At 47.7% G+C, this 23,339-nt stretch overlaps 1 protein-coding gene across 6 annotated transcripts in view; it reads right to left on the bottom strand.

Annotated features, from left to right (window-relative positions):
* The window catches only part of LOC135206663 (GDP-L-fucose synthase-like), a 184,907-nt gene that overhangs the window by 156,239 nt on the left and 5,329 nt on the right, over positions 1–23,339 (bottom strand). For all 6 annotated transcript variants that reach the window (XM_064238035.1, XM_064238045.1, XM_064238089.1 and 3 more), the window contains exon 2: positions 15,256–15,337. The gene's annotated coding sequence lies outside the window, so the exon portion shown is untranslated. The remainder of the gene's footprint in view (positions 1–15,255; positions 15,338–23,339) is intronic.

Raw genomic sequence — 23,339 nt, forward strand, 5'->3', positions numbered from 1 at the left:
GCCATTTTGGACTTCATGTCTCGAATAGTAGCTTTCAGATCGGCGATTTCCGAGGCCGATTCCGAAAGTACACTTTGTGAATTAGACACATAGGGAGAATCCAAATCATTAGGATTAGAATAAGTATCAATAAAAGGCTCAATAGGCCTTGAACTCACACCTTTCAGACGTTTTAACCCTATCCCATCTCTAACTTAATTCCTCAAATAAGAAGTTAAAGTCTTCCACTCTTCAGCATTTAATCCCTCGCATTCATTACAAGTATTAGTAGCGAACACTGAAACCCCCTACATTTCGACATACAGTGTGAGGATCAACCGAAGCTTTCGGTATCTCACCCTGCAGCCTACATTCACACACATTCTCACACTCACATTTGAATCAGACATACTGAGAAAAATCCAAAAAGCAATTCCAAAAACAGTCCACAGTAGCGATGCCAAAAACACGATCCAGATACGTCACCAAAAGCCGATAAACGATGATCAAAGGATGAAATAAGAATCTAAGTTAGGAGGTAATAGCAACAATGTTGATACCACCGGCGACAGAGAAAATATGATAGAAAACGGGGATGGTTCCTAGTCCTGCCGCCCAGGGCAGGCCGGTAGATCAACCTGACCTACCTGTAGCGAGTGGCGCGAAAATGATAGTTGTTAAGATACAATAAAGTTTTTATACATACTTACCTGGCAGATATATACTTAGCTATAGACTCCGTCATCCCGACAGAATTCAAAACTCGCGGCACACGCTACCGGTAGGTCAGGTGATCTACCATTCCCGCCGCTGGTGGCGGAATCCCAACCATTCCCGTTTTCTGAGCCAGATTTTCTCTTACACCTGTCTCCTGAGGGGAGGCTGGGCTGGGTGGGGCCCTTAATCGTATATATCTGCCAGGTAAGTATGTATAAAACTTTATTGTATCTTAACAATATCATTTTATACATGCGACTTACCAGGCAGATATATACTTAGCTGATTGACACCTTGGTGGAGGGAAGAGGACAGCTATATATATAAACAAAATTCTAATAACGGGAAACAACATTGTTGTAGGATATCAATCCTTGGTTCTTACCTGTTGGGCTGAAGACTTCATGATTACTGTCATTTAGTCTGCCTGCCTCAAGAGCTTCAGTGAGGTAAACCACCTATGACCGAACAGCCCTTCTGGATCATGTCAATGGGGGCTAGCCCGCTTACGCGACAGAACCTGCATGGATCGTACCAATGGGGCTTACCCGCTTACATGGCAGAGCCTGACCTGTATCTTATCAATGGGGGCTAGCCCTCTTACATGACAGAGCTTTAGGCTTTACATAATGCACAACGAGGAGACCAAAAAGTTAATACCCGACCACCTGACCTCTCTAACCATGTTAAATCTAAGAACTGAAAAGGTTCTTCCTATACCCTCTTACAGTCAACCATAAAAACCAAACACCATAATGTTAAAATTACTTAACCTAACTAATTAGGATTAACCTCAGCTCCTCCTCCCAGCACTAAATCCGCGGACACATATGCTCCCAGTGAAAAGCACTTCTCATAAGTACTCTCATATCCTTTAGATAGTGAGAGGCGAACACTGAGTTACACTTCCAATACGTGGATTCAATTAGATTCTGAAGGACCACGTTTTATGAAAAGCCATTGAGGTTGCTATGGCCCTCACTTCGTGTGCTTTTACCCTGAGGAGTTTAAATTGTTCTTCACCACATTTAAGATGCGCTTCCTTAATAATGTCTTTAATGAAAAACGTAAGGTCGTTTTTTGATATTGGTCTTGTAGGATCCTTGACCGAAACACCAAAGACTTTCCTGCGTACCTCCCAAAAGAGACTTTCTTTGTAGATAAAATTTTAGCGCTCTTACTGGACAAGGGTCTTTTCCTTTTCTTCCCCCGTAAGAGAAGAGTAGTGCCTTCACTTCGAAGCTTCTAGGCCACGGTTTTGATGGGTTTTCGTTCTTGGCTAAGAAGAGAGGCTTAAAAGAGCAAATTGCAGCCTCCTTCTTAAACCCCACTCTGCCCTCTAACGCTTGAAGTTCACTCACCCTTTTTTGCCGTGGCTAAGGCGAACAGGAATAGAGACTTCCTTGTCAAATCTCTAAAAGAAGAATTATTGGAATGTACGAATCTTTCAGACATCAGATAATGCAGCACTATATCCAAGTTCCAACTGGGATTTTTATTATTCTGACTTTTTGAGGTCTCGAAAGACCTAATAAGGTCATGTAGATCCTTATTGTCTGACACATCCAGACCCCTATGCCTAAACACCGAGGCAGCATACTTCTATACCCCTGTTATCGTAGATACAGCTAGGCCACACTTTCTTCTAAGGTAAAGAAGAAATTTGCAATGTCGGTTATAGAGGTACTGAAGAGGATAGCTCATGCGTCCTGCACCATCTTCTAAACACTTCCCACTTCGACTGGTACACCCGTAATGTGGATGGTCTCCTGGCTCTTGCGATTGCTTTTGAAGCTTCGCGAGAAAAAAAAACCCCCTCGCTCTAACGAGTCCTTCGATAGTCTGAAGGCAGTCAGACTTAGAGCGGGGAGGTTTTTGTGATACCTGTCGAAGTGGGGTTGTTTGAGAAGATCGCTCCTTAGAGGGAGCGATCTGGGAAGATCCACTATCCACTCCAGCACTCTGTCACCCAATCTAGGGCTGGCCAAAGGGAGCGATCAAAGTTAATCTCGTTCCCTCTGAGGAGGCAAACTTTCTTATTACTTCCCCTACCAGTTTGAAGGGGGGAAAGCGTATCGTCTATTCCCTTCCAGTCCATGAGGAGCCCGTCTATCGCTATTGCTCTTGGATCCGCGATGGGGGAGCAATAATTCTCCAACCTCTTGTTCCAGTTGGTTGCGAACAAGTCTACGTTCGGCCTTCCCATAACCCCCATAACTGATCGCACACTTGAGGGTGGAGAGTCCATTCGGTGGGGAGTACTTGGTCTCTTCTGCTTAGCAGATCCGCTCGAACATTTCTCTCTCCCTGAATAAATCTCGTTAGAAGAGAGATCTGCTTCTCTTGCGCCCAAAGCAACAACTCCCTCGCTGTCTCGTAAAGGGAGAATGAATGAGTTCCCCCTTGCTTCCTGATATATGCTAGGGCTGTCGTGTTGTCTGAATTGACCTGAATGATCGATCCTAATATCTGTTCTTGAAAGTGCAAGAGAGCTAGGTGAATGGCTTTCAGTTCCTTTTTGTTTATGTGCCAGGACACTGAGCTCCTTCCCAGGTTCCCGACACTTCTTGCGAATCCAACGTTGCTCCCCACCCTACGTCCGATGCGTCTGCAAACAACGCTCGAGAGGGCTCTTTATGTGCAATGATATTCCTTGACCGAGTTTTCTTCGGATCTAACCACCACCGAAGATCTTGTTTGACCTTGTCCGTTATCCTGAATGACTCTTCGAGGTCCTGGAACTTTGATCCCAGTTCTCCTTCAGATAATACTGAAGGGGTCTTAGGTGCAGTCTCCCTAGGGAAACGAACTGCTCCAACGAGGAAATGGTTCCCAGCAAACTCATCCACTCCTCGCGGAACAATGTTCTTTCCCTAGAAATCCCGACGACCTTTGTAAGGCAGCGTTCTATTCTCTCTGTTGACGGAGACGCTAGAAAACCCCGAGAATCCATCCGAATCCCCAGATAAACTATGTTCTGCTGGGGATCCAGCTGGGACTCCTCGAGGTTGACTAGGAGTCCCAATGACTGCGTCATCTTTAATGTTATCGAAAGGTCCTCCAGACACTGTTGCTTCGACTTTGATTTGCTCGTATTAGCCAGTCGTCCAAATACATCGAGATTCTGATCCCCCTCTAAATGTAACCAATGAGCCACATTCCTTAGGATACCCGTGAAGACTTGCGGGGCCGTCGAAAGTCCGAAGCAAAGCGCTCGAAATTGACACTCTTCCCTGTGACATGAATCTTAGGGTATTTCCTTGATGCCGGATGAATTGGCACATGGAAATATGCATCTTGAAGGTCCAGGGATACCATCCAGTCCCCTGGACGAAGAGCAGAAAGTACAGAGGAAGAGGTCTCCATCGAGAACTTCTTCTTGATCACAAAGACGTTCAACGCACTTACGTCCAGAAACGGCCCTCCACCCGCCAGCCGGCTTTTGGTACCAGGAATAGACGGTGTAGAAACCTGGTGAATGGAGATCTTGAACCGGTTCTATTGCCCTTTTCTGCAACATAAGTTCTACTGGCTTGCAGGAGAGCTTGACTCTTGACAGGATCGTTGTATCTCGCTGTTAACTCCCTTGGAGTCTTGTTAAGGGAGGATATTCCCTGAAGGGGATGAGGTATCCTCTCTCGAGGATCGAGAGGGTCCAGCTGTCCGCCCCTCTCTTCGCCCAGACTCTGGCAAATTTCGACAGTCTGGCGCCTACCGCTATCTGGAGGACTTCTTCATTTGCCTTCCTGCAGTCTCCTGGAAGGTCTTCCTCTGGTATCCGGTCTTCTACCTCTAAAAGGGGTCTTGAGGAGGAAGAGGCTCCTCGAAAAGGGCTGCTGAAGAGGTGTTTTATCCTTCTTTTGAAAAGGGGAACCGCAGGCTTGAACCTTCTTGCTGACTGTGTCAGTAAATCCTGTGTGGCTTTTCAGCTAATGATTTTGCTACATCCCTCACCGGTGTCCCGTGGGAAAAGGTGGTTCGAAAGCGGCGAATATAGCAAGGCCGACCTCTGTAGAGGAGATACTGACTTGGACAGGAAAGACCCATACACTGCTCTCTTTTCAAAAACTCCCGATCCAAAAAGAGCAGCCACTTCCACCGAACCGTCCATCACCGCTCTGTCCAGACACGATAACACACTCGATAACTTTCTTCCATCGTGACAAATTCGGGATCTTGGGCTCTCTTCGCAAGGGCTCCCAAAGCCCAGTCCATAAAATTAAATACCTCGAGCGTCCTAAAGAGTCCCTTTAGTAGATGGTCCAGTTCACACATCCCCAAGTAGCCTTTGCTGATAGTAAAGGCGCGCCTCCTTGAAGAATCTACTAAGGAAGCGTAATCTGCGTCTGCCGATGAAGGCAGTCCTAAGCCCATAGGTTCCTGGTATCGTACCATCTTCCAGGTTTACCCGTCAACTTGAAGGAGGGCATGAAAAAACAGTCTTGCCCGACCTCTCTTTTATTCTTAAGCCATTCTCCAAATCCTTTGAACGCTTTTTTTCATACTAAGGGCTGGACGCATTTTTACAAATGAGGATGCCTTTGGAGACTTCGTGCTCGATAGCAAAGATCCTGGAGAGGGCGGATCCGCTGGTTGAAGCTTATCTCCGAACTCCTGCAACAACAACAAGGACAATTCTCTTATAATCAGAGACTACTACATCCACAGGTAATTCTTCCATCCGAGACTTCTTCTAAGTCTCCGGCTGTCCGGGGATCCTTTCGGAGAAAAGCGGTTCTTAGTTGTCGAGGGACTCTGTCAAACGAAGAAGAACGTCATCCGAGTGACAAATCCTTGCTACTACAAGGCGCAATCGAGTTCTTAAACTCACGAGATCTTCTCTCAGGACACCTGTTTTCCTACCAGGTGAAGGGCTTCTACTCTCCGAAGAACTCATAAAGTGCGAAGGGGTCTTACTCTGACCTAAGCTCGTACAAGGCGCCCTGGCGCCTACTCGACTCCTGACGCCTGCTCAACTCCTGGCGTCTGCTAGACTCCTGGCGCCTACCCGACTCCTGGCGGCCTGCTCGACTCCTGAAGCCTGCTTGATTCCTGGCGCCTGCTTGACTCCTGGCGCTTGTCATGACTCCTTGTAGGCTCTTGACGCCTCTCACAAGACTCCTGGCGTCTGTAAGGCTCTATACGCCTGTAATATTCTTGGCGCCTACTAGGCTCTGTCAACTCTATGTTTCTCACAAGCTCCTGCTTCTTAGGCTCTTGACCGCCTATCCTGATCCTCAGAAGAGGAGTCCGACTCCCTGACTTCTCCTAAGAGACGTAGCTGACCGCTTGCTCTGCGAGCGGCTACCGCTGGGAACTTCTCCTATAGATAGGAGATGGATTCGTTTAAAGGGAGAACGAGAGAGTCTCTGTCTCCCGGAGACGAGCCGCCTCTTGCTAGAGTGAGACACTTCTCTCCTACCAAGAGAAGACAATTTTGATCTCTTCACTGGAAGGGAGGAGTCTTTCCTTCGAGACGAATCCTTATGTAGAGCGCCTACCAAGGAGGATATTTGCTCCTGTAGATTAAGCAGGAAAAGCTTTGTCGGATCTTGAGGCGCTGGAGACTGGTCTTCTCGCCCTCTTACTAGTCGAAGGAAAATCCTCTGGAAATCGCTCTGGGCTTGAATCAAAAGCGTCTCCTTTCGGCGCTACCCACGATCTCTTCAGAGGACGAGACTTCGAAGCAGAGCTCCATCCACGCCTGGACGAGGAGGAGTCCGACGCAGAAAAACACTCTTCCACCGGATGCCTTTTCTACGGCTATCAAGGCAGCCTGGGTCGTTACTTCAGGGTCTGCCGAAGGGACGCCTGATCGTTGGGGATGCTCCACATCCTCCCTGCGGCTTTTTTGACATTCCTCCTCCCCTGGTCCTGGGAGTTTGGAAGCGGTCTAGGCCTAGGAGCAATGCGGAGCCGATCAGACGCCCCCTCCACTGCACTGGGGTCACTGTATTCACTGACACTCTTACCTTGTGTTTTCCATGGCTTTAAGCTTGCTCCTGAAGCTCCCTGATCGAGGATCTCATTTTTTTCCATTTGCTGAAAAAATGAACCCTTAGATTCAACACAGGGAGAAGGGGGCTGAGGTTATGGGAGAAACATCATCTGGTTTGTTAATTTCTGATTCAGGCTCAAAAGAAACAAGATCTACTGGAGCTTCTAGCTGAACGCTTTCCTAGCTCTATCCTTCTCTCTTTTCTTAATATAAGAAGCTAATCCTTCCATCCTTGCTCCGGAAAGCCCTTCACATTCAGTACAAGTTCTATCACCAAGCACATTCAGAACCTTTTCTACATTTACTACAAAGCGTATGAGGATCTACCTCTTGCTTTAAACAACCTAGTTCTGCAGTTCTTCCCTTGCACAAACCTAAACTTAGGAGTTACTTTAACTTCAGCCATCTTAATAGAAAAAACCAAATCAAATCCTAATCCAGTCCAAAATAAGCGTATGGCAATCCCGAGAATAAACAAGGAGTACTTCACCAATGAGTCCAACCCAATTCTCGGCAAATGAGCAGAATTCCAATCAGGAGAGACCAAACACAGTTGTTGCCGGCCTCAGCGACAGAGAAAATCTGGCTCAGAAAACGGGAATGGTTGGGATTCCGCCACCAGCGGCGGGAATGGTAGATCACCTGACCTAACGGTGGAGCGTGTGCCGCGAGTTTTGAATTCTGTCGGGACGACGGAGTCTATAGCTTAAGTATATATCTGCCTGGTAAGTCGCATGTATAAAATTTGAATTTCTGTCGGGGACGACGGAGTCTTAGCTATGTATATATCTGACAGGTAAGTTGATTGTATGAAAATAATAATGACAAAATCTGCAGATGACATCTTGCCAATACAGAGATTAAGTCCATTAGGGGATAAAGGCCTCATTTTCCCATCTTTAGATCTTCTCCTTGCTTCACTCCTTAGGATGCTTTGTATAAGCGAATTGCTGCTGTTTCTCACTCGGGTTACCAGACTGGACATTGTTCGCCTAACAATGATTTTTAAATTGTCCAGGTGGTTTTCTATGAACATCTGTGTGGCAGAGTGGTAGCAGGGAGTGCTTGTGAGGCGTCTCAGAATGTCATTGTGCACAACAGTGATGCGTCTCATGGTCTCTCGGGTATAGTTCGTCCAGAGGGAACACCCATACATACTGTAGCAGTACGAGCGGAAGAGCAGCAGTTTCACGTCTCGGTGACAGAAGGCAAACTTCCTTGCAATCATGTTGCCAGTTGCACATAGTTTAACGCCTCTGTTCAATGTCTGCCGTACCTTTTAGGTCGTCGGTGATAATGTGACCCAAATACGGAAATTCGTGCACAAATTCCAGCCGATAGTTTCCGAAGAAAATTTGTGGTTCTGCAATATGTTTAAACGCTTTCGGGAGCAGCGACATGCACTGGGTCTTGGTTTCATTGTAGATTATATCAAATTCCTCTGCATATTGGCGGCAAGTGTTGACGAGTCGTTGGAGACCTTGCACTGATGGGGAAATCAGAACCATATCGTTGACATAACAAAGGTTGTTTGTAGTTGTTTCATTGACAGTGCATCCGATTGGGAGTGAGTTCAGTTTGACATTCAAGGGATCTGTGTACGTATTAAACAGGTATGGAGAGAGAATGCCCCCTTGCCAAAGCCCGTTTAGGGAGCCGAAGGTGTACGATAATACGTTACCCCATTTGACACAAAATTGCTGTGTGGAGAACCAGCAATGTAAAATGCCAATTAGATATAGGGGTGTGCCCCTTTTATGCAGCTTCAGGAAGAGCTTCAGGTAGTTTACTCTGTCAAATGCTTTTCTCACATCTACAAAACAAAGGAAAACAGGAGAGGCTGATGATAGGTAGTAGTTCAGCAATTCTTTCAGTATGCAGATGCAGGTGTTGGTTGAGTGGTTTGCTTTAAGCCCGAACTGGTTGTCAGTGGTGTGTAGAAAGGGGAGAAGTCTCACTAGAAGAACCGACTCAAGTATCTTCGATGCGATTGTTGTGATTGCAATCGGCCGGTAGTTGCCAGGGTCAGCTGCATCCTTTAGCTTGCTTTTGATTAATGGTATCAAGTGAACTAAGAGTAGGGATTCTGGAAGAAACCGGTGAATTATGCACGCATAATAGGCCAGCTAGCAAAATGTAAATTATCGGATTGCAGAATTTGAAAGCCTCTGTGGGAAGACCATCACAGCCGGGCGATTTATTATTAGGTAGGCTGTTTATGGCATCGCTGATGTTACCTGGCGTAATACGGTCTGCAAAATGAAATTGAATGTTGTCAGTAAGGAGGTTATCTACATCCCTTAGGGAATCTTGATCATTTATGCAATTCAGGATATTGTTGAAGTGATCTCCCCACATACCTGCGATAGCTTCATCCCCAACTGCTTCCCCTACTCTCTGTGATAGCTTTTTAGTTTTGGGATTTAAGGACTGGATATCTTCCCAAAGATGAGGATAATCACCAGATTCTAAGTTTCTAGACATTGCATCGGCTCTTAGTTGTTATTCATTTAACCTGCAGTGCTTAAGAGCAAGTTTAAATTGCACTCTCGCCTGTCTCATAGTAATGCAGTGTGCCCTTCCCTCGGGCTACCATTTTGCCTCCACAGTAAAAACATTTCTAGTGAGTATGTGTACATATCTCTAACCAAGTCATTCCATCCAGGTATATTACGAGAGTTACCCTGACGAAATCTATAGGTAGTTCTGCCCTAAGCAAGCATAGCGGAGATTATGTTCGAATAGAATTCATTCAGATCCCTCTTGTGGCGGTCATTTCTACAATTTGTGTTAGTACAAAGTAAGGCCTCTGCCGGTTGAACTATTGACCGCAACCTGGTTTCCGTGGTCACCCTAAAGTATCTGGTTTTCTGTTGGCTTTTAAAATCCCAGTTTACTGCTGGTGGCCGGTCAGGGATGGTTCAGACTCTGGCAGGCCCTTGTACTTTTCAATACTGTATATGGTGCCTTGAGTCTTTAGCTCTTTATAAAACTTGCTTTCTTCTTGTATGATCTTCATGGTATTTTGTTGTGTGTATAGTCTTGGTTTCTCAGGTTATGCTGGTTCACCGCAGTTTAGTGCTTTAAAGACTGTAAGATTTATTCTATATTCCATTGTTGCTTTTACTGGGATTTCTGCTAGATTGTCTTCAAAAGCCCATCACATCTAAACATTCTTCTCTGCTACATTATACCCTTTCACTTAAACAATTCTGGAAATTAAAGGGTGATAAGCATTTACATTTACTACACTTTCGCTGCAGTAGCAAGTAACAGACTGCAAATTTGCTATTAAGTGAAATGGGAGAAAAACATAATGAGAACTTTATTAACTACGGTAATCAATAAATAATCCTGCAAGAAGTGCCTTGCGGAAATAAAATTCAAAACCAAATTGTGACTGGTAATGAATGTAATGTTTATGTTATTACACTACTGGATAAAGATGGTAGTGAATGCAATCTTTACATCATTACGCTACTTGTCTATCAGTTCAACAACACTTTACGTTGTTACATAACTCATCATAAAGATGAGTTAATCAAAAGATTGTAAATTCGTTACTGAAATGGTATTATCGAACAATATCAGGTCTGCAACAAAAGTAAATATCAGTTTGACACGATAATATTTTTATAATAAAATAAGGTTTTGTATATACTTACCCAGTAATTATATAGCTATTAGTTTCCATGGACAGCAGCCTAATTCAAATTTTACGGGTAGCGCTTCGATTGCTCAGTGTGTAGGTACTAGGTATACAGTGCAGTCCCCCAAGGGCAATACTAGGAACAACTTAGCAGAGCACTTCATTCTGTTTCATGCATAATGTCCTTCAGAGGGGAGGTGGGTGGGCTCTGATCATACAATTACTAGTTAAGAATATACAAAACCTTATTCTATAAAAATATCATTTTTGTATATGTGACTCGCCCAGTAATTATATAGCTGAATCCACATTGAAAGGAGGTGGGATCATGGACATATTCTGCTCCAAAGCATTACGTTATGTAATGAATTTGAAATAGAAAACTTGCTAGTATTAAAAAAACAATGCTTGTCGTTCCTATCAGTTTAAAGAGCTATCCAGATGAATAGCTACTGACTCTGGTTGGCGCTCACCTTAACTTGTAGTGGCATGGCGGTAAAGCCAAGGGTCACCTCCTCCTTAGGGGAAACTTTGCAGCAAGGAGAATGCTCCTATGACTAGAAAAGTATGATAGGTGCCCGCCCTTGCCGTGGGCACAGCACCAAAATAAAATAACCAGAAAACACTGACACCTACACTGAATTAAAGTCAAGACCCATCCACTGAGAGTGGTGGGTGCTTCAGGTACACTGTACCCCCTGGCTCTCCAAACTCAGCACCTTACTGAAAAGGTGAAGAGATAATACTAGGAGAATATCCTATGCTTCCTTCTATGATGCCATACCAGTCACTAAAATGATCTCGAGGTACTGAAAAAATTTGAGACTTTTTAAACCTACATAAAACATATATAAGATGGATGCTCACACCTCAGGTAGTTCAATGGTAGAATGGGCTTAAAGAGCAAATAACGGCTGAAAACTAAGGAAGTAAAGGTTGTTTTACATCCTTAGCTTTGCTTCAAAGTGGGTCAAAAACCACTCTACTACAATTAGTGTGTTTTAAACATGAAGTCCATATAAACTAGAAGACAACACGTTTAGACAGAGGATGAGACAGGTTCTGGGAGGAGAGTTACTTACGCAGACAATATATACAAAAAAGTGACTCCTGGATGAAAGCTATTAAATTTTTTAGTAGCTTCTAAAGAGCTTTTAGAATCCGAGTATATGACAAAATTAGTGTCACTACGTACTTTGAAGAACTAAATCTAGGGCAGAGACTATAGCTGTTAATTCGGCAGTAAATATTGATGCAAAGTCAGGTAATTTAGCTGTATATGCTGTATCACCAAGGATAAAAGCACACCCAACACAGCCATCTGACTTTGATCCATCTATATAAATCTTCACATAATTGGCATGGGTAACATCGTGCTCTAAGAATTTTCCCCTAATCTCTTCTTCAGTACAGTCCTTTTTCTTAAGCGATTTTTTGCATACTAATGCTTCAGGAATAAGCCATGGAGGATTTACAGGATGTTTTACTTCAGGACATTTTGGGATTTGAGATGGTTATCCCCAACATCCTCGCTCAGTCAAATTTGGAATGGCTTAGAAGCTCTTGTACCAGAGAAATTCTGCGAGTCGGTTTACTTGAGTATTCGAAAGGAGGGATTTTTGGGAGCACTTTTCATTCCAGCCACGTATCGCAACCCTAGCTCTTGCCTTGTCAACAGAAGTTCTAAAAGTCCCCTGAGCATATTCTCAACCACCCCATGTTCTGTACAACATTCAATTCCATTAGCTTCGTTTCATAAGCTGAGGAATAGATCTGACAGCCATAGTCTAGCTTGGAGCGACACAGCGAGTCATAAAGCCTCAAAAGGGATTTCTTATTAGCCCCCCAACTAAATCCAGAAACAACTAATAAAAGTATTAAGAAGGCTCATATATACCAATGCATGAGCAGAGTTCTAATCCACTTCTGCAGGTGATAAGTTGGTATCTCCACCTATAAGAGCATTGTGAAGGTGAGCAAGTCAACAACACCTGGCTGTGAACACCTGGGAGAGGACTGGCTATCGAAAGCAATAGGTCGCTTACGATGCTGGAATAGGACAACAACTATACACTGTCACTGATATGCCTTTCCAGCGGCGTTTGGTTGAAGCCTATACATTCACGACAGGTTCAACCAAGGTGGAAAAATCCCTTCCCGCTACACATCCATCAAGATACCTTTTCAATGGCTGTCTGCCAATACCTGGGAAAAGCTACAGGTTCAACCAAGGGGCAACCCCCTCGGACTCCCTTCAACTACCAGTATGTGTTCTCCTTGGTGTGGAGGAGCATGACAGTGACTTTAAATCTAGAAGATCCGAGGGCCAGAATAGTCACCTCTGACACCTCCAGAAAGACGCCTTTCCAGCGGTTTTGTTTGTCGATACCTGGGACCATCGACAGGTTCAACTGAGGTAACGACTACCTGTATGTAACACCCCGACCTCCCTGGAGCAGGGGAGCAGGACAGTGACCTTGCCTAGGAGAATCGAGGGACAAGTAACCGCCTCCTCCACTGCACAACACTTCACTGTTACATTGATAATTCATGATAATCAAAATAAAATGCTGGCAAAGGCATGGGAAGGAAGCGCTGGAGCCAGGCACAAGAGCAAATGACAAAGATAGGAGGAGTAATGATCCCAGGAAAATACCCCCATACGCCGAGGCCATGTAAGCCTTCTCTCCTAAAGCCCCCATAGCCAAACATTTAACATCATTCTCTCCTTACTATTCAACCTAGACAGTTTCAGTCTCTGCAAAGGAAAGTGATGAGTGTTGATTACTTAGAGGTCTTAATATTCACAAATTACTTTTAGGTAACTAGTATATTTACTAGTGGTTTGTGACTATAATAGCCTATGGCTGGTAAACAAAATCCCAAATGCAAGGTATAACCTAAGGGAATGATGCAGTCTTCATGAATTACTTTTAACGGTTAATTGTTAACTGGCCACTTGCACATAGCCTAATCCCGGTAAGTAAATAATAAATGCAAAGGTTATTAGATACAAGAATGGAATAACATTCGAGAATTATTTTAAATTAATTATTTACCGGTATCTTGCTAATGGCCTATGGCCAGTGAACAAAATCTAAACACAAAAGCTTGGCCTAAAATATTATGTTCAATCCCGATTACTTAAGGAAATTATTAACCAACGACTTGCGCATAGCAAGAGCCCAGTAAATAAAACATAATATCCAAAAGTATTAGGCCTAATTAAAAGGTGTTACATTCAAGAACTATTCCCGGAAATTACAAATATCCGGCTTGATGATAATCTGAATTAAACAAACACAAGGCAAGACTCATCCTGGTTGAGGGCTATGAATGCATTCTGGTGGTTGTGTAACACTAACGAAATCCAGTGATATAACTGGAAAATAAGAACAAGCTGTTGTAAGCGCTTGATGTTTAGTCAAGTGTGGCAGGAAACACAAAGAACAAAGTTGCTTTGCTAAGTTGTTCCTAGTATTGCCGTTGGGGGACAGCACTGTATACCTAGTACTTACACACTAAGCAATCGAAGTGCTACCCGTGAAATTTGAATTAGGCTGCCGTCCATGGAAACTATAGCTATATAATTACTAGGTAAGTCTCATATACAAAACCAAAGTTTACATCATACAGTATTCCCCCCGTATTATTCACGGGGGATGGACACAAGACCCACCCATGAATAGTTGAAAACCCTTTAATAAAAACACTAAAAACTGCCTATTTTGTTAGTTAAAACTCAAAAAACTAACTAAAAATGTTAACACCTGGTTTTTTTCAAGTTTTATCACAAAAAGTGCATTTTATGATGAAACTGATAAAAAAACCTCAGGAATTTGTGGATATTTCTCAGAAAAATACTGCGAATAGGCAAAATTTCCACGAATAATGGGGGTATATGTTCCAGAGAGAAATCTGCAAATACATGAGTCCTAGAATACGGGAGGATTCCTTGTAGTCTGCCACTTGGCAAAGATTAGTTAAAAATTTAAATGCAATTTTGCTGTAAAAGCAAACCATCGGTGTATGTACTAATCCATTAAGAAATAACAAAACCAGGAAAAACTCATCCTGAAGCTTTCAGCTGAAGCTACTTGACTTTCAGTTTGGATACCAAAGTCTGGTAAATAACAAGCAAAAATTGAACATCTGCTGCCGACAACCGATATTATCATAAGCAGTTGCAGAAGCAGAATGGGTATGGTCTAATGAGTCGTTCCTAACATTCTCGCTAGGGAGCGAGACTGGTCTCACCTAAATATCAGTGTCGCTACCATGAACTTTAAATCTAAACTGCAGCAAATAAATGAAACTAATAACTATGTAATTACTTGGCAAGTTGCTGATATATAATTAACATCTACTGCATAATCCACTCATCACTGGGTACACTTCGTGAAAGTTCTGAACATTTAACAAAAATTATACGTAAAGGTATACCATATCTACAGGTTTGGTAAAACCAAATAGAGTACATACTGCAAATTGCCAATGAATACTGTTCACCTGTGTAGGTTGCCAGCATTACTCCTCAATCATACTTTGGTGGTTTTTATTTTGATCCATTCACTGGAATTTATCTGTATTCGTACAAAACAATGTTTATAACCCTAATTTTAGGACAAGCTGCTATGCTTATGTATTCTATTGCACCTGCTTTTTATTATTTACTTCATAGCTACCTATGCTTTGTTTTTCGTTTAAAAAAAATAATTTTATGTAGAATCTTCCAGTCAAATCAATTGCATTTTGTTTATGCAGCTGGAGTGTATAATGAACTTTGATTATAAACATAACAATAAAAGCAATGGTTTGGATTTAATATGAACACCTAAACATATAATGTATTTTTTTAGTCACATCTCAACTGTATTACATTGGAAAAACCAGTGACTCAAGGATTACTTACCATCTGCATCTTTATCTTTGGAACCAACTGTGTACAGAGAGGTTAAATGATTCTGTGATGGTGCTATCTATGGCCAACCAAACTGAAAATAATCAATAATGTTAATGACCAATGTAAAGGAATATACACAGATTTGGCATAAAAAAATGACAATTTGTGGTCTAAAAATTGCATTTTTCCTTAAACTATACAAACCTGAGGTCCTTTTACAATAGGAAGGTACTAGCGGCAGCTGGATAGGTCGTAAGCTTTCGAACAGGGGTTCGGTAGTTAACTGCTTGTCCGACAGGCGCGCTTGCGCGCGACTGGGAGGTAAACAAATCACTTTTGCTTTGGCCCAAGCAAAAACTGCAGAGTGAGGGGTGGCATGAGGTGGGGCTATGTGTAAAAGGACCTCAGGTTTTGTATAGTTAGGAAAAATGCAATTTTAGACAATTGTCATTTGTTTCCGACACGGATACAAACCTTCGGTCCTTTTACAATAGGAAGACTCACTTCTTGGTGGGTGGAATCTGAGTCTTTTGTGAACAGACTGGTGTTCGCCCAACCTTGGAAGCCTCCCTGGTCGTAAGAGCGAGGGAGGGATCCAAGCCTCTGTCCGATTGATCGGGTGTGCACCGCAGGATCAATGGTCAGACCTCTGGAACGAGTACTAAGAGAGAGGCATGCGTATCTCTTCGTACCAGCAATGTAAGAACTTGTTCTGTACAGGATAAATATAAAGTCATGGGTTTGACTCTTGTAGGCATCCACTTCCCCCCCCCCTTGTAGAAGGAAGTGGTGGATATTCTGCTCCTATCCCTAGTGAAAGGGATAGGATGGGGCTCTGTCATATAGCTCACCTGCATCTCGTCCTCATCCAGCGTAGTGACGACCATGGCCCTCTGCCCACAGGTAGAGGGGGAGGAAAAGATGGGAAGAGAGAGCCAGTCACTCACTCACTCACACATCCATCCACACAGTCACACCAGGACTCGATGCTGTTCAGCCTGCGAGGGTCTGGGTTAGCTACACAACTTGTTGAGCAGCCACCACGGGTCCCAAGGAAAAAAAAAAAAAAAAAGGTATCCAAGGACCTGTGGGCAATATCACGAAGGTAGAAGGACGTAAAGGTAGTCTGGTTAGACCAGACCCCTGCCTTCAGGACCTGCTGCCACGGAGAGTTCTTACGAAACGCCAACGACGGGCCAATACTTCTGACTTCGTGAGCTCTCGGACGGGACGTACGGATGTCGTCACTACCATCAGCCTCATACGCCCTCCTGATGACCTCACGCAGCCAGAATAAAGAGTGTTCTTGGATACTTCTTTCTTGGTGACCCCGGTGCTAACGAAGAGGCGTCGACACTCAGGCCTGAGGTGTCGAGTTTCTCTTCAGATAGCGCCGTAGCGCCCTCACAGGACAAAGCAGCATCTCATCCGCATCATTATCGGTGAAGTCCAATAGGGAGGGAATCGTGAATGACTCGAACCTGTCGTCAGGGACCGACGGTTTTCTGAGTCTTCGCAACGAAGTTCGGGACGAAATCGAGCGTCACGGATCCCCATCCCCTGGAGTGTCGTACATCATAGGAAAGACCATGAAGTTCCCCTACTCTCTTCGCCGATGCCAGGGCCAGCAAGAGAGGGTCTTGAGGGTCAGATCCCTGTCTGACGACTCCCGAGTGGCTCGAACGGTGTTCGAGTCAGACTCCTAAGGACGAGAGTCACATCCCAGCAGGGGGCCTGAGTTCCCTGGGTGGGCAAGACCTTTCGAAGCTCCTCATAAGCAAGGAGATCTCGAACGAGTTCGAGATGTCCAATCCCCTCAGTTTCAGGACGAGCGCCAAGGCGGCTCTGTATCCTTTGACTGTGGGGGGGGGGGGGGGGGACTGAGAGGAAGCTTCTCTCGCGAAGAAAAACGAGGAAATCCGCTACCTGCTGAAGAGTGGCTCTGAGAGAGATAGACCCCGTACTACGACACCAACCACAGAAGACGGCCCACTTCCCCTGGTACACAGCTGCAGAGGACTGACGGACGTTTCCAGCCATCTCTGTTGCTGCGCTACGAGAAAAAGCCTCTCGTTCGCAAGAGATGGTGGATAACAGCCAGCCGTGAAGACGTAGGACTGGACTGCTCGGTGGTACCGCTCGACGTGTGGCTGGGCGAGAAGGTTGTGCCAAGGGGGAATCTCTCTCGGTTCTCCTGCGAGAAGAGCCAGCAGGTCCGGATACCAAATGGCCTGTGGCCACTTGGAGCCACCAGGATCATCCTGAGATTCGGGTGACCAGTGCTCGACTGATCACCTTGCGAATCAGGCTGAACGGGGGTGGGGAAAGGCATAGGCGAAGAGGTTGTCCCACGGGTGTTGAAGAGCGTCCTCTGCAGCTGCCCATGGGTCCCGGCACGGCCGAGAAGACAACCTGGGAGCTTCCTGTTGTGCCGGTGGCGAACAGATCCACGACTGGTCGCCCCCACAGGTCGAAGAGCCTTTCCGCCACGTCCTGGTGTAGAGACCATTCGGTCCCTATCACCTGATCCCGACGGCTGAGCGTGTCTGCTACTACATTCCTCTTCCCTGGAATGTAGCGTGCCGACAGCTCTATTGAGTGTGCCTGAGCCCACTCGTGCACCTGCCGAGTCAACTGGTACAACGGGAGAGACACTAGGCCCCCCTGTTTGTTGACGTAAGCCACCACCGTGGTGTTGTCGCACATCAACACCACTGAGTGTCCCATCAAGCGGTCCTGAAACTCTTGAGAGCAAGAAACGCTGCCTTGAGTTCCAGTACATTGATGTGAAGGTGCTTGTCGTTCTCGTCCCACACTCCTGAAGTCAGCAACTCCTCCAGGTGTGCGCCCCATCCCTCGGTCGATGCGTCTGAGAACAGTTGCATGTCCGGGGGGGGAGTGCGGAGAGGCACTCCTCTTAAGAGGTTCCTGTCGTCCAGCCACCAGGCTAGGTCCTGCCTCACCTCCTGTGTCAGTGACACTGGAAAGCTTGGGGGATCCGTCGCCTGCGACCAACTCCTCCTTTAGTCTCCACTGAAGAGACCGCAGGTGAAGACGCCCGTGAGGGACTAACTTCTCGTAGTGACGACAGGTGTCCGATCACGACTTGCCATCGCTGAGCTACCTGTTCCTGCCGAGACAGGAACTGGTTGGCTGCCTCCCTGAATCTGCTGATCCGCGAGTCTGCGGGGAAGACTCGCCTGCTACCGTGTCGATCAGCATACCCAGGTACTTCATCCTCTGCTTGGGCTCGAGATCGGACTTCTCGAAGTTCACCACGATCCCCAGATCGTGACAGAACTCGAGCAGTCGATCCCTGTCCTGTAGCAACTGCGAGCGGGAGCTCGCCAGGACTAACCAATCGTCGAGATACCTCATCAGACGTATCCCGTGCGAATGGGCCCAAGCAGACACCAGAGTGAACACTCGCGTGAACACCTGTGGGGCGGTTGAGAGACCGAAGCACAGTGCCCATGAACTGGTACACCACCGTCCCGTCGAGGATGAAGCGAGGTACTTTCTGGAGGACTGATGAATGGGTATTTGGAAATACGCATCCTTCAAGTCCACTGAAAGCATGAAATCGTTCTCCCCTGATGGAGTCGAGCACTGAGCGTGCCCGTCTCCATCGTGAACCGGGTCTGGCGAACAAACCGGTTCAGGGGAGAGAGATCTATCACCGGGCGCCAGCCTCCCGTAGACTTTCCACCAGGAAGAGTCGACTGTAAAAGCCCGGTGACTGATCCGTGACGATCTCTACAGCTCTCTTGCTCAGCATGGTCTTGATCTCCTGTCTCAGTGCTACGTCCTTCGATGACCCTGGAACGTACGACTGCTGTTGGACCGGGTTGGAGGTGAGGGGTGGCCGAGATTCGAAGGGTAATAGATATCCCTCCCGAAGGACATCTACAATCCAGGTCTCGGCGCCGTAGCGCTGCCAAGTTGCCCAATGGCTGGCCAGGCACCCCCCCACTTCCGGCAGCAGGTGAGGGGGAACGCCGTCCCTAGCGTTTCCCCCTTTCTTCTTACTTCTTCCCAGAGCCTCCACGGGATGAGGAGGGCTGGGAGGAGGGCTGGTTACGGCTCCCCTTGCCAGAAGTCGAAGAAGACAGAGTCATTCCCCGGGGCTTCGACGCAGCAACCGTCTTAGCCGCCGAGGAAGCGCTAGCCGAGCTCTTAGACTTGGCCGCAGTCCGAGGTTGCCCAGAAGCCTTCGAGACTGCCTGGTGAACCAGACGGTCACTGGTCGTCAGTGTTGCCGTCTGTCCACCCGCAGCGTCCACCATCTCTCCTGGGAAGAGAGACGTGGAAATCCGTAAAGGTCCGTTGCGAAGTCCCCAACGCCGCTTCACGCCCGGGACCGCCCTGGAAAACCCGAGTAAGGTCCAGCGTCCCTTCGTCGGAGAACCAGGTTGGCCCACAGGTTCACCGTCTGGTGGGCAAGGAAGGAGATGGCTCTTCCCCCAGGACTGGCAAAATTCAATCCTGAAGGCCGAGTCATCTTCGGGAGCAATTCCCCCGGAGTTGGCTGCGACCTTAGATACTGTGAGGGACCACAGATCTAGCCAGGAGACGGCCTGGAAAGCTGCCATGGCGGTAGATTCCAGGCCGTGTGCCTCTTGCTGCGAGAACCACAGGTTCTCGGACAGGAGCTGTTGCAGAGACACACCCGGAGTCAGCCTAGCTAACTCCGGGTTCACCTGTTTGGGCGGCATCGGGTCTTCAGATGGCACGTAAAACCGCCGCTGTCGTAGCAGAGGAGGTGGAAGCAGCTTGCTCGACCTGCCAGACTTGAGTGAACCGTCTTGTCCGGAGACAAGCGATCAACCTGGTCCAGCACTGAGTCCGCAAGCTCCGAACGCGGCAAACCCACCGTCGGTCTGGGTTCCCTCTTGCGGGCCCCAGAACGACTCGAGCCGGGACGTGGGCTCGGATGGTGGGAGCGGCGATCCTTCCGCGAGGTCGTTGTGTTGACGAATCAGCGCAATAACCTCGGCAAAGTTCCTCTGGATCTCAGGAGTGGACTGCATCCTGCGGAGTCGGACCGTCCAGTCCCTCAAACAGGAGCACCTCCCGAGACCCTCCTCCCTCAAGGAGAGGAGCAGCGACAGCCCCCTCTCGGTCTCCTCCAACCACCTGTGCGTACGACCTGGCTGGTCCGAGGACCGAGCCTGGTGCGTACGACGACGTGGCGGGGATCCTGGAGGCGCACCCCTCACGATCACTCCTCATACCTCGCCCCTCCCGGTGTAACCCGAGGAGGTTGAAGGTATGGGAGAGGAAGACCTGACGCTCTCTCCTCGCTCGCTGGTAGAACCAGCGGGCTTGGAGGACTGCAGGCGATCGCCAACCCGCGGTGGCGATCGAGCTGCAGACCTAGTCGAGCCGTCTCGCTGTGGAGAACGGCTGGACCGAGAACAGCGGCCCCGGTCTCGTGTGTCAGAGGAGCTGGTGCTGGTCGCCGTACCCGATCGCTCTCTGTGAGAGCGACGGTCAGGCGACCGGCGAGCTCCACTGTCACGGTGAGATTCGGTGCGTATCCTCACGGGGTGCGTCCGTTCGCTGGTACCAGCCGTGGCTGGTGCCGGCGAACGGGGGGACCTCTTCCCAGCCTCAGCCCGTGGCCGGTCCATGGAACCGTCACGTCCGCCCAAGGGTAGCCAGCTGCTCGCCGCGAGAGCGAGAGCTGGCCTGGTGAGAGTCGCGTGAGCGGCTGTCACCAGTCTTCCGCTCCGTGGCCGTGAACCTGACGCTGAGCGGACTCAGAGGTCTGGTTCCTGGCTGCACGGTCGCTGGTAGGCGACCGTACACTCGGTACCTCTCGCGAACGATTCGGCCGAGAGCCGGACCCTGCTGCTGTGGCCGAACCACTGACAGCAGGTGAGGAAGTGCCGGTGTTAGCCGGCACCCCTCTGGTCCCCGTCCCCCAGTCCTTTCTTCCTTGCGGGAGAAGAGACGGGTCCTGCTCCCGACGGAAGGCAGCAGGGGCGACCAGCGGAAGAACCCCCCGTCTCACCAGAGCAAGACGGGCCCTTAGAAGTTCCGAAGGAGACTTCTTAGGGGGGGGGGAGGCGACCTTCTTCTTCTTCGGCTGGGGGAGCCTTAGAAGAAGAAGGGGAAGAGGCGGCAGACGACGACAACGACGAGAGACGATGAAGACGACGACGACACCTTCCTCCTCTTCTTCTTCTTCTTCGTCAACCTCCTCAGGACCGACGTCAGATCTGTCATCCAGGACGGAGCCGGGGCTGCTGTTGCCGAAGCAACAGGGCCCGGACGTACCTGTCCGAACAGACCAGCATCGGGAGCAGCGGCGCCAGGAACAGGAACAACATCAGCAGGTGCGAAGCATCACAGGAACGGCAGACGAGACAGCAGAGCAGGTACAGGGACAGCAGCGGTGGTCACGGCAGGTACGGCAGACTGTGTGGGTGGTCCAGATGGGCGAACGCAGCGGCACAGACGTCCTAGTACCGGTGGGAGGTCCAGGGGCGAGCTCTTCGGCACATGAAGTCCGGTCGTGGCAGCACGGCAAACCCAGGTGGCGGCATCACACTCCCCCGAGTTACGGTGACTGGCCCCTGCACCGATGTAGTGGGTGTTACAGAGACCGCGTGCTGGGTGTACACCAGGTGAGGAGGTGAAGCGTAGCCGGGAGTTGTAAGGGTCGTGGTGGTGGTCGTGACCGTTGCATGGGTGACCGCCACGGAGCCAGCGAGATGATAGAGCAGCCCCTGGACACTCGGCACGCCCTGCAGCCCCAACGATGCCCACACCTGTCCGAGGTCATCCTGTTCGCGGCAACCGCACCTGAGGAGGCAAAAAGTCGGGTGAATTAGAAGGATCCTCTACCCGCTCGCGCGAAGACGAAACGGATAGAGGACCCCAGAGTACAACTCTACGTCAGGGTATCTAGCGCCCTCCTCCACACTCGACACTGTTCAGAGAGGAGAAGGACCTAGACCCCCCCCCAACCCCCCCCGAAGGGGAAGGCGCGAGACTGGAAGTTGACGCGGGCGGCAGGAAAGAAGACGAAGTATCCGTCACCAAAGGAGTCGCGGGAGAGAAGCTTTCCGACGACTCCTTTGCAGGCCTTCGCTTCTTCCTGGCCCCTCATACAAAGTCCACTGCGCTCCGACCAATCATTACATACATCACAGGGCTCGGCTCGGGTGCATTCGCGCCCCCGACACCGAGCACACAAAATATGAGGGTCAATCTCCGGGAACGATCGGAACTTCCCGCATTTACGCCCTTCGATACCCGGGCAAAGTCTCCGTGGGGTAGCGAGGCGAGGAGATTCCATCATAAATAGATAATTAATAATTGAAGCAATTAATATGAAAAGAGAGAATAATTGTACTTACAATAACTCTTTCATACACAATTACAACCAAATACTCAGAAAGCAACGACGAGAAGCGGGCAGAGAGCGTCGAAACACACACGTCCATCCACTGCGAGGCCGAAAGCAAAAGTGATTTGTTTACCTCCCAGTCGCGCGCGCGCGCCTGTCGGACAAGCAGTTAACTACCGAACCCCTTGTTCGAAAGCTTACGACCTATCCAGCTGCCGCTAGTACCTTCCTATTGTAAAAGGACGAAGGTTTGTATGCCGTGTCGGAACAAGTAAGTTTTTCATACAGACCCAGTCCATTATAAATAGCCATATCCCATGCAACAACTCTCCTAGCCACCACAACTTGCTAAATCTTAAGCATACCAATCGAGTGTGTCATTAATACAGGCATAGGCCTCACATCAACATCAGAATAGGTAAGTGCATAAGAAGTTAACATGAATGACATCCCATGTCCTGGAAATGTCCAATTCCTACACTAACATCAACCACTAAATATCTAGCATAATCTCTACAGTCAAACAGACACCTAGCTGAAGGACAATTCAAATAAAAGACATTTTGTAGTGTGTGTATGTTTTTCTCAGCTGAACAAAGGGAAGGGTTAAGGTAAGTGTGGGTCTTGCTCAGTGCACATTTGTACTAAATTGTGTGAGTGTGTTTTTCATATTCGAAAGCTGAGTCTAATAAGTACTTAAGTCATCAAAACTACAAAGAAACCCACAGAGATGCCA

The sequence above is a fragment of the Macrobrachium nipponense genome, chromosome 11, assembly GCF_015104395.2.
Source record: "Macrobrachium nipponense isolate FS-2020 chromosome 11, ASM1510439v2, whole genome shotgun sequence".
Lineage (NCBI taxonomy): Eukaryota > Metazoa > Arthropoda > Malacostraca > Decapoda > Palaemonidae > Macrobrachium > Macrobrachium nipponense.